This window comes from Rutidosis leptorrhynchoides, chromosome 10 (genome assembly GCF_046630445.1).
Source record: "Rutidosis leptorrhynchoides isolate AG116_Rl617_1_P2 chromosome 10, CSIRO_AGI_Rlap_v1, whole genome shotgun sequence".
NCBI classification, from domain to species: domain Eukaryota; kingdom Viridiplantae; phylum Streptophyta; class Magnoliopsida; order Asterales; family Asteraceae; genus Rutidosis; species Rutidosis leptorrhynchoides.
The window spans coordinates 74177741-74187164 of NC_092342.1; the positions used below are offsets into that span (position 1 = coordinate 74177741).

The 9424-nt window shown below is 34.4% G+C and overlaps 1 non-coding gene across 1 annotated transcript; it reads left to right on the forward strand.

Moving 5' to 3' along the window:
- The first annotated feature begins 9064 nt into the window (after positions 1-9064).
- On the forward strand, positions 9065-9171 carry LOC139873971 (small nucleolar RNA R71). The gene has a single exon (XR_011767679.1). It is a non-coding gene; the product is annotated as a small nucleolar RNA R71 (small nucleolar RNA).
- The last annotated feature ends 253 nt before the right edge of the window (positions 9172-9424 follow it).

Genomic DNA, 9424 nt, shown 5'->3' on the forward strand with positions numbered 1-9424 from the left:
ATATATATATATATATATATATATATATATATATATATATGTAACGATTACTTAAAAAGAAAATATGTTGATATATTATATATATGGTTAGGTTCGTGATATCTATTGGAGACCAAGTCGAATTAAATACCTTCAAGGCAAAAGTGAGTTTCATTTGCTCCCTTTTTAATTGCTTTTGCAATACATATTTTTGGGCTGAGAATACATGCGCTGCTTTTATAAATGTTTATGAAATAGACACAAGTACTTAAAAATATATTCTACATTGAGTTGTACCACTGGCATACTTCCCTGTAGCTTGGTAACTACTATTTACATGTGGTATTGTAAACGCGAATCCTGTTGATAGATCTATCGGGCCTGACAACTCCAACCGGACTGGACGACCAGTATTCAACGGTTGCACAGTACTTCGTTTTGGTGACTACACTTGGTACGGTATAGTGAGATTTCATAATAAAGGGAATATGCGACGTTGATTAAATGTTAAGTATGGTTACCAAGTGCTCAACCACTTAGAATGCTTTACATACACTTGCGAGTGTATTATGTTTATGATTATGAAATCTTGTGGTCTATTAACATATTGAAATGATTGTTAAGATAAACCTATGAACTCACCAACCTTTTGGTTGACACTTTAAAGCATGTTTATTCTCAGGTACGAATTAAGTCTTCCGCTGTGCATTTGCTCAATATAAGGACATTACTTGGAGCCGATCATCGCAATGGGACCAAATGTTGATGACTTCGTCCAGGTGGATTAGGACGGGTCCTTTCAATAACTATCCCTAATGACATCCCTAATATCATCTGCTTCCTCCATCTCCTCATTCGAACCCCTCTCTACCTGTGGATGGGTGCCCTGATATGGTATTGGCATATTGTGCCTCTGTTTTAGTACCTTTGCACCTTGATAAACCTGCAAGCCTATGCTCTTGGCTTGTTCCTCAATCTCTACCATCAAACCCCCATGCTCTATATCTACACCTAAGTACTCACCAATGAGAGTAACAAAAATACCTCCCCCTATAATACTTCCTGCTTGCATACCCTCAACAACTTTAGACAAATAGTGGCCTACAAAATAAGGAATGTTAACAAAGCTCCTCGGGTCTCGAATACACTTAAGGTAAAATAAATCGTTTAGGGTCATTTTTTCCTTGTTTCTACCCCATTGTGTAATCGAGTTCGCTAAGAATCTATGTATTATTCGGAGCTCTACTCTATCAATATCTAAGTAGGAGTGTCTTCCACCCCGCATAAATTCCCTAAATCTTGACATACGCCTCCATATGGCGTTAGCGTCAAAATTCCTATCTACTCTTTCACCTTCAGTAATTAAACTATTACAATCAGGTGTAATAATCTCAGTGGGGGTGTAGATTAATAAAACTCTAGCCATGTCCAACATGGACATTCTGTATATTGTACCTCCTAAAAGAAATCTAATAAAACTTTTATTTCCTATCATAGTAACTTCATTATTTAACTCTATAGTGCTAAGCAATTCAACACACCATTCTCTATATAAAGTTCTACGTATAGTAAATAAGCGGATCCAATCGTTAAATGCAGAGTTACCATACCTCTGAACTAGTAAATCCCTAACCGGTTCGGCTAGGTGAACCGCTTCCAAAGGCTCCCAATCGATTACCCGAGGCATTTCAATATTTTTGTGGTAAAGAATGTGCATGTTCTTTTGAAATTTCGGGTATTCTATCCAACAACGATTGAATCTTAGGTTGGGATGTAACTGTTGGTCATCGATAAGTGGGTGCATAATCCTCGAGTGAGGCTGAAATTGACGATAATGAGTGTAAAAAATTGGTTCCGACTCATAATATAGCATGTGTTGATCATAATATTGTTGTTGTTCAGGTTGTGGTTCCGGTTGTGGTTCTTGATCAGGTTCTTGTTCAGGTTGTCTAGACGATGATGCACCGTCTGTATCTGTATTTCTCTGCAAAACACATTAAACACAAAATTTGTGCATCCAAATATGCATTAGTGTTATCAAAATAACAAATTAAAACAATTACAATAACATGTTTAATCCATATTAAACTTATACTCATTTTCATATTTTTATCAATTCTACAATTTTTCAAATAAGCATATATGAAAAGGTATACAAAGTTCATAAGCATTCAACTCAAATAACATGTTAAAATAACCATTACTAGTAATTAAATAAGTTTCAAATGGCATTTATATCAAAATAATCAAGTTCATGAATTTTAGACTTAAAAAGTTCACTTTGATGCTCAAAAATCATGTTTAGGATCATTTAGCAACCTAAACATGTTACACTACTTAATTTAGCAATAATTCATAACAAAAATCGGCCATAACCTGTTTATATCAAAAAGCCCCAAATTGCTCAAGAACACAAACCCAAGATTTCTAAAAAATTTGAAGTTTAAGGCTTCAAATCATGACAAATAGCATCAATCTAGGTTATATAAGCAAAATATACTAACAATTTAACTCTAATTACACTAGAAATCATCAAAATTAAACTAGGTAAAAAAAAATTAATTATCACAAAAATTAGGAAATTTAGGAGTTTAGGGGTGAAATTTCTACCTTTTTGCTTCCCCATCTGAAGAAAGGCATGATTGGAACGGATTATAGCACAAAATTTGGATGATTTTGGTGAAAAATTGAAGAGTTTAGAGGTGTTTTTGGGCGTGTATTCGTGTATGTGTGTGTGTGTGTATAAGTGTGATACAGAAGCAGCTCGTTGAGCTTTTTGTATCTGATCTGTTTTTAAGCTCCATGCGACCGCATGGAAAATAAGGGTAAACCCCATGCGATCGCATGGGGTCTATTTCTTTTTTTTTTTATAAAAATATTTTACTTATAAAACAATTAATTAATTAGTTTTAAAATTTCGTGTTCCTTGATATTTAGAATGAGGTAGTTTCGGTATGTTCACCTAGTTCGTCCCTCGCTAACATTTTAAAATTTTCCATTTTTAAAGCGTTGTTTTAAAAGCAAAGATTTTTGAGTTTTTTAAATGTTTTTGGCATACTTTAAATCAATAAGATTAAAATAATGATAACAAAATTTGTCGTCCCGCCCTTGGGTAAAGCAATTTCGGTTCCATAACCTAGTCTTCAACTCACGACGAATTTTAGAAATCAATTTTTAACTTGATGAAATAAAGTACTTTTTTGTTTTTAAATTCACACCAAACTTAAATAAAAAATGCATAAAATAAAATTTCATATAAATATCATTAATATTTATATATATTAGTTTATAATAATATAATTACATATTAAAATAATATTAATTTTAAAAACATGGTAAAAATAAAATTAAAATCTTTTTGGTCTTTTATCCCACTTTAATCAATCAAATATTTGCAAAAATATACGTCCCTCTTTTGGGTAAAGTAATTTCGGCTATATTACCTAATTTTACTCCTGATGAATTTTTGAAATATTTTTGATTGATTGATTAAAGATATTTATACCTTATGAATAAACGGTAAATTTCGCAGTGATGAATTAAATTTTTGTATGATATCAATAATTTCGGTTTCGCATACCTAATTTTATTGAATATCAATTTAATACTTTATAGCGAACGATTCAGCATTTATTATTAAAAGGTTAAAAGCAATAAATAAAAATAAATAAAAACTGTACATACTTACCTGTGAGATAGAATTCTCAAAGACCTGCTTTAGCCGACTCATAGGAGAGTCGTTCGATTTGGTTTTCCATAGCTACATAGGCGTAACCTCGATTTTCCAATAACTTTTCTTCTAAACATATGAACGGTCCTTCTCTGCATAGAGTAACGAATTCAGAATTGGAATGTGTTTGATTGTTCTAACATTTACCTTCGTGTGATCATTTTCTGCATTTATGACATCTTTCAAGGTATCGTGCTCTTCTTTTTGTTGCAGATTTTGATTTTCCTTTGCCAAAATGTGTCTTATGATGATCTTTCCTGAGTTCTTTCCTTACTTCGTCCATTTTGCCTCTTATGAATGATACTAGTTCACTCGGGAAGATGTTATTATTACGTTTAGTAATCATAGCGTGTAGTAGTAGACCATGGTTCAAATCAAAGGAATTCTTCATCTCGTAAAACCTAAAAGAAATAAAAATTTAGAATGGACGGAGAAGACTAGTTCTTTAGGGTCTGCTAGGGAAAGACCATGCGAATTCCATTTTCGAGAACTACACAAAAACAGAAAATCTATCTCTAACAGAAATTCATATTACCCTTAAAAGATTCAAATCTTCCCACACTTAGTTAGCTGTGGTGTTGAAATTGTGATTAACTTCATCTTCAACTTCCATTGGATTATCTATGTAATGTTTAACTCTATGACCATTAACCTTAAATTCAATCCCATTTGAATTTATTAATTCTACTGTTCCGTACGGGAAAACTCTTTTGACTATGAATGGTCCAGACCATCTTGATTTCAATTTTCCAGGAAATAGCTTCAATCGTGAATTAAAAAGAAGAACTCTGTCTCCTTCCTTAAATTCTTTTGAACTTCGGATTCTTTTATCATGCCATTTCTTCATTCTTTCCTTATAGATTAACGAATTTTCATATGCCTCATGTCTTAATTCTTTTAATTCATTTAGTTGACTTAACTGTAGACGTCCAGCTTCATGTAAATCAAGATTACATGTCTTCAAAGCACAAAATGCTTTGTGCTCAATTTCTATTGGAAGGTGACATGATTTTTCGTAAACGAGTTTAAAAGGTGTGGTGCCAATTGGAGTTTTATAGGCTGTTCTAAAAGCCCAGAGTGCATCCTCCAATTTCATGGACCATTCCTTCGGATTTGATCCTACGATTTTCTCTAGAATATGTTTTAAAGCTCGGTTGGTATTTTCAACTTGTCCACTTGTTTATGAATGATAAGTGGTTGAGATTTTATGAGTTACTCCATATCTTTTGAGAACTTTCTCAAGTTGATTAGTACAGAAATGAGTACCCAGATCACTTATTAAAGCTTTCGGTGTTCCGAACCTAGCAAATAGACGTTTTAAGAAGTTGACTACAACTCGTGCATCGTTAGTTGGGAGAGCTTGTGCTTCCGCCCATTTAGATACATAATCAATGGCAATGAGAATGTAGAGATTATTATGAGATTTTGGAAATGGACCCATAAATTCAATACCCCAAACGTCAAATATTTCACATACTTGAATGACATTTTGTGGCATTTCATCACGTTGACTTATTTTTCTGGCCCTTTGACATGCATCACATGATTTACAAAAAAGGTGTGCGTCTTTGAAAATTGTAGGCCAATAGAATCCAGCGTCATAGACTTTTCTTGCTGTGAGTTGAGGCCCATAATACCCTCATGTTGGTCCTGTGTGACAATGGTTTAAGATTTGACTAGCTTCATATCCGAATACACATCGAAGTATTATTCCATCGGGACAACTTTTAAACAAATGTGGATCTTCCCAAAAATGGTGTTTTATATCACTAAAGAATTTCTTTCGTTTTTTTGTACGACAACCCTTTTTCAAGGAATCCACATACTAAGTAGTTTGCATAGTCTGCAAACTATGGAATTTCATTATAATCGATTTTCAATAGATATTCATCAGAAAAGTTGTCTTGTATGGCCGATTCATTTAGAACTTCTAATTCAGGATTTTCAAGGCGAGAAAGATGATCAGCTGCGAGATTTTCTGCTCCCTTTTTATCTCGTATTTCAATATCAAACTCTTGTAAGAGCAATATCCAACGGATTAATCGTGCTTTGGCATCATGTTTCGAAAATAGGTATCTAAGAGCAGAATGATCGGTATAGACCACCGTTTTTGCTAGAATGAGATATGAACGAAATTTGTCAAAAGCAAAGACAATAGCAAGGAGTTCTTTTTCAGTAGTTGTGTAATTCGTTTGTGCTCCTTGTAACGTCTTACTAGCGTAATAGATAGGTTGAAATCATTTTTCAATCCTTTGTCCTAAAACGGCTCCCATTGCAAAATCACTTGCATCGCACAAGAGTTCAAATGGCAGATTCCAATTTGGAGTTATCATGATCGGCGCATTAGTGAGTTTTTCTTTAAGAATATTAAAAGATTTGATGCATTCATCCGAAAAGATGAATGGAGCATCTTTTTCTAGGAGTTTATTCATAGGAGTGGCAATTTTAGAAAAGTCTTTTATGAAACATCGGTAAAAACCGGCATGCCCTAGAAAACTCCTAACTCCTCTAACATTGGTGGGATGTGGAAGCTTAGCAATTACATCTACTTTAGCTATATCCACTTCAATTCCTTCCTTTGAAATTTTATGACCAAGAACGATGCCTTCTTTAACCATGAAATGGCATTTCTCCCAATTAAGAACTAGATTTGATTGTTCGCATCTAATAAGCATTCATTCAAGATTAACTAGACATGTTTCAAAAGTATCACCGAAGACTGAAAAGTCATCCATGAAAACTTCCATGCATTCTTCTATCATGTCGTGAAAAATCGCCATCATGCACCTTTGAAAGGTTGCAGGGGCGTTGCAAAGTCCAAATGGCATGCGTTTATAAGCAAAAGTACCATAAGGGCACGTGAAGGTGGTTTTCTCTTGGTCCTCGGGTGCGATTTAAATTTGAAAGTATCCGGAGAAACCGTCAAGAAAACAATAGTAACTGTTCCCAGCTAACCTTTCCAACATTTGATCAATGAAAGGTAAGGGAAAGTGATCTTTTCTGGTGGCGTCATTTAATTTTCTATAATCAATACAAACACGCCATCCTATTACAGTCCTAGTAGGAATAAGCTCATCATTTTCATTTGTGATAACAGTCATGCCACCCTTCTTAGGTACACATTGAACTGGGCTTACCCATGGACTATCAGAAATTGGATAAATTAAACCTGCATCTAGCAGTTTAATAATTTCTTTCTTAACAACATCTTGCATATTTGGATTTAGTCTTCGTTGGCATTGCACATATGTTTTATGATCTTCTTCCATAAGGATTTTATGTGTGCAATACGAAGGACTTATGCCTTTAATGTCATGAATCTTTTATGCAATAGCTGGTTTATGAGCTTTTAACACAGAAATGAGTTGAAATTTTTTATTTTCCGTAAGAGAAGACGATATTATTACAGGTAATTCAGATTCACCATGTAAATAAGCGTATTCCAAATGGTTTGGAAGTGGCTTTAACTCTAATATCGGTGGTTCTTCTATAGATGATTTATATCGATATCTGTCTTCCTCTTTTAACATTTGAAGTTCTTCTGTTATTGGTTCGTATTCATTAGCCATGAGTGTGGCTAACATTTCAGCTTCATCAATTGATTCAGTTCCTTCTCCTAAAGAACATTCTCCTGTTCCTTGTAATTCTGGAAATTCTTCTAACAATTCTGCATGTAAATCTATGGTTTGAATATAATAACATGTATCATCTGCAGATTGCGGTTGTTGCATGGCTCTATCCACAGAAAATGTAACACTCTCGTCCTCTATACTTAGGGTTAGTTTCTTACCAAACACGTCTATTATTGCTTTAGCCGTGTCTAAGAATGGTCTTCCTAATATGAGAGGAACTCGAGAATCTTCTTCCATGTCCAGAATAACAAAATCTACTGGAAATACTAAAGTACCAACTTTAACTAGCTGTTCTCTATTATCCCTCCAGGATATTTTACTGATCGATCGGCTAGTTGTATACTTATTCTTGTTGGTTTCAATTCTCTGAGGTCTAGTTTAGTGTATAATGAATACGGCATTAAACTTATACTAGCACCTAAGTCTGCCAATGCTTCTATTAAATTAAGACTACCCAGAAAACATGGAATTGTGAAACTTCCTGGATCAGAGAGTTTTTTCTGGTAGTTTATTCAACAGTACTGCAGAACAATTAGCATTCATTGTAACAGCCGAGAGTTCTTCCATTTTCTTTCTATTTGTGATTAGATCTTTCAGGAATTTAGCATATCTTGGCATTCCTGAAATCATATCAATGAAAGGAAGATTGACATTTATTTGTTTAAACATATCCAAGAATTTGGATTGCTCGGCTTCAAGTCTTTCTTTTCTCATTTTACTCGGGTAAGGAAGTGGTGGTTGGTATGGTTTAACATAAGGCTTTGCGTTAACTGTGTTATCTTCATTAACCTTTTCAACTACCGGTTCTGTTTCCTTATCTTGCTTAGGCTGCGGTGCCTGTGGAGTAGGAATAGAGTCATCAGAAATTACAGGTATTTCAGGTGGCTTAAGTGTAATACCACTTCTTGTGGTAATGGCTTTAGCTGTTTCATTTTGAGGGTTAGCATTTGTATCGCTAGGTAGACTCCCTGGTTTTCTTTCACCTATCAACCTTGCTAGGTTACTTACTTCTTGTTCCAGATTTTGAATAGAAGCTTGTTGATTTCTAAATACTTGAGCATTTTGTTCATTAGTTTGTTTCTAAGATGTGAAAAACTGCGTTTGAGATTCAACTAGCTTCGACATCATATCTTCTAAATTTGGCTTTTTATCATCGGTTTGTGGTGGTTTATTTGGAAAAATAGGTCTTTGCTGGTTGTAAGTATTATTAGATACTTGTTGATTGCTAGGACCTTGTTGGTTGTTGTAAGGAATATTTTGGTTATAATTCTGATTTTGATTGTAGTTTGGTCTTGGCGGTTGATAATTATTTTTATAATTATTTCCAGGCCTTTGGTTCATGTATAAAACATTCTCTCTTTGTTCCATTGTTTGTTCAATACTGAGACAATCCTTTGTCAAATGTGGTTCTCCACACTGCTCACAACTAATTCGTATTGCGTGAATATCCTTAGTCATCTTTTCCATTCGTCTCTCTAAAGCATCTAACTTTGCGGAAATGGAATCAAAGTCATGGCTAGAATCGGCTCTAGCCGCTTTAGATGATCTAACGATGTGTTTTTCTTGATGCCACTCATGTGAGTGGGAGGTTGTGTTATCAATAATTTTGTAAGCTTCAGTTGCGGTTTTCTTCATAATAGAACTACCAGCTGCTATGTCGATGTCTTTGCGTGTAGTAATGTCGCATCCTTGGTAGAATATTTGTACTATTTGATAAGTGTCTAAACCATGTTGAGGACATCCTCTCAACAACTTTCCAAATCTTGTCCATGCTTCATATAGAGTTTCATTTGGCTTCTGCGTGAACGTAACAATTTCTCCTTGAAGTCTCACGGCTTTAGATGCCGGAATGAATCTTTTAAGAAATTTCTCAACTAAAACATCTCATGTGTCAATCGCCCCTTCACGTAACGATTCTAACCAATCTTTGGCTTCTCCCTTTAGAGTCCAGGGAAATAACATGAGATAGATCTGTTCATCCTCAACTTCTCTAATTTTAAATAAAGTACAGATCCTATTAAAGGTGCGAAGATGTTCGTTTGGATCTTCTTTCAGCGTACCACTAAATTGGCATTGATTAGTT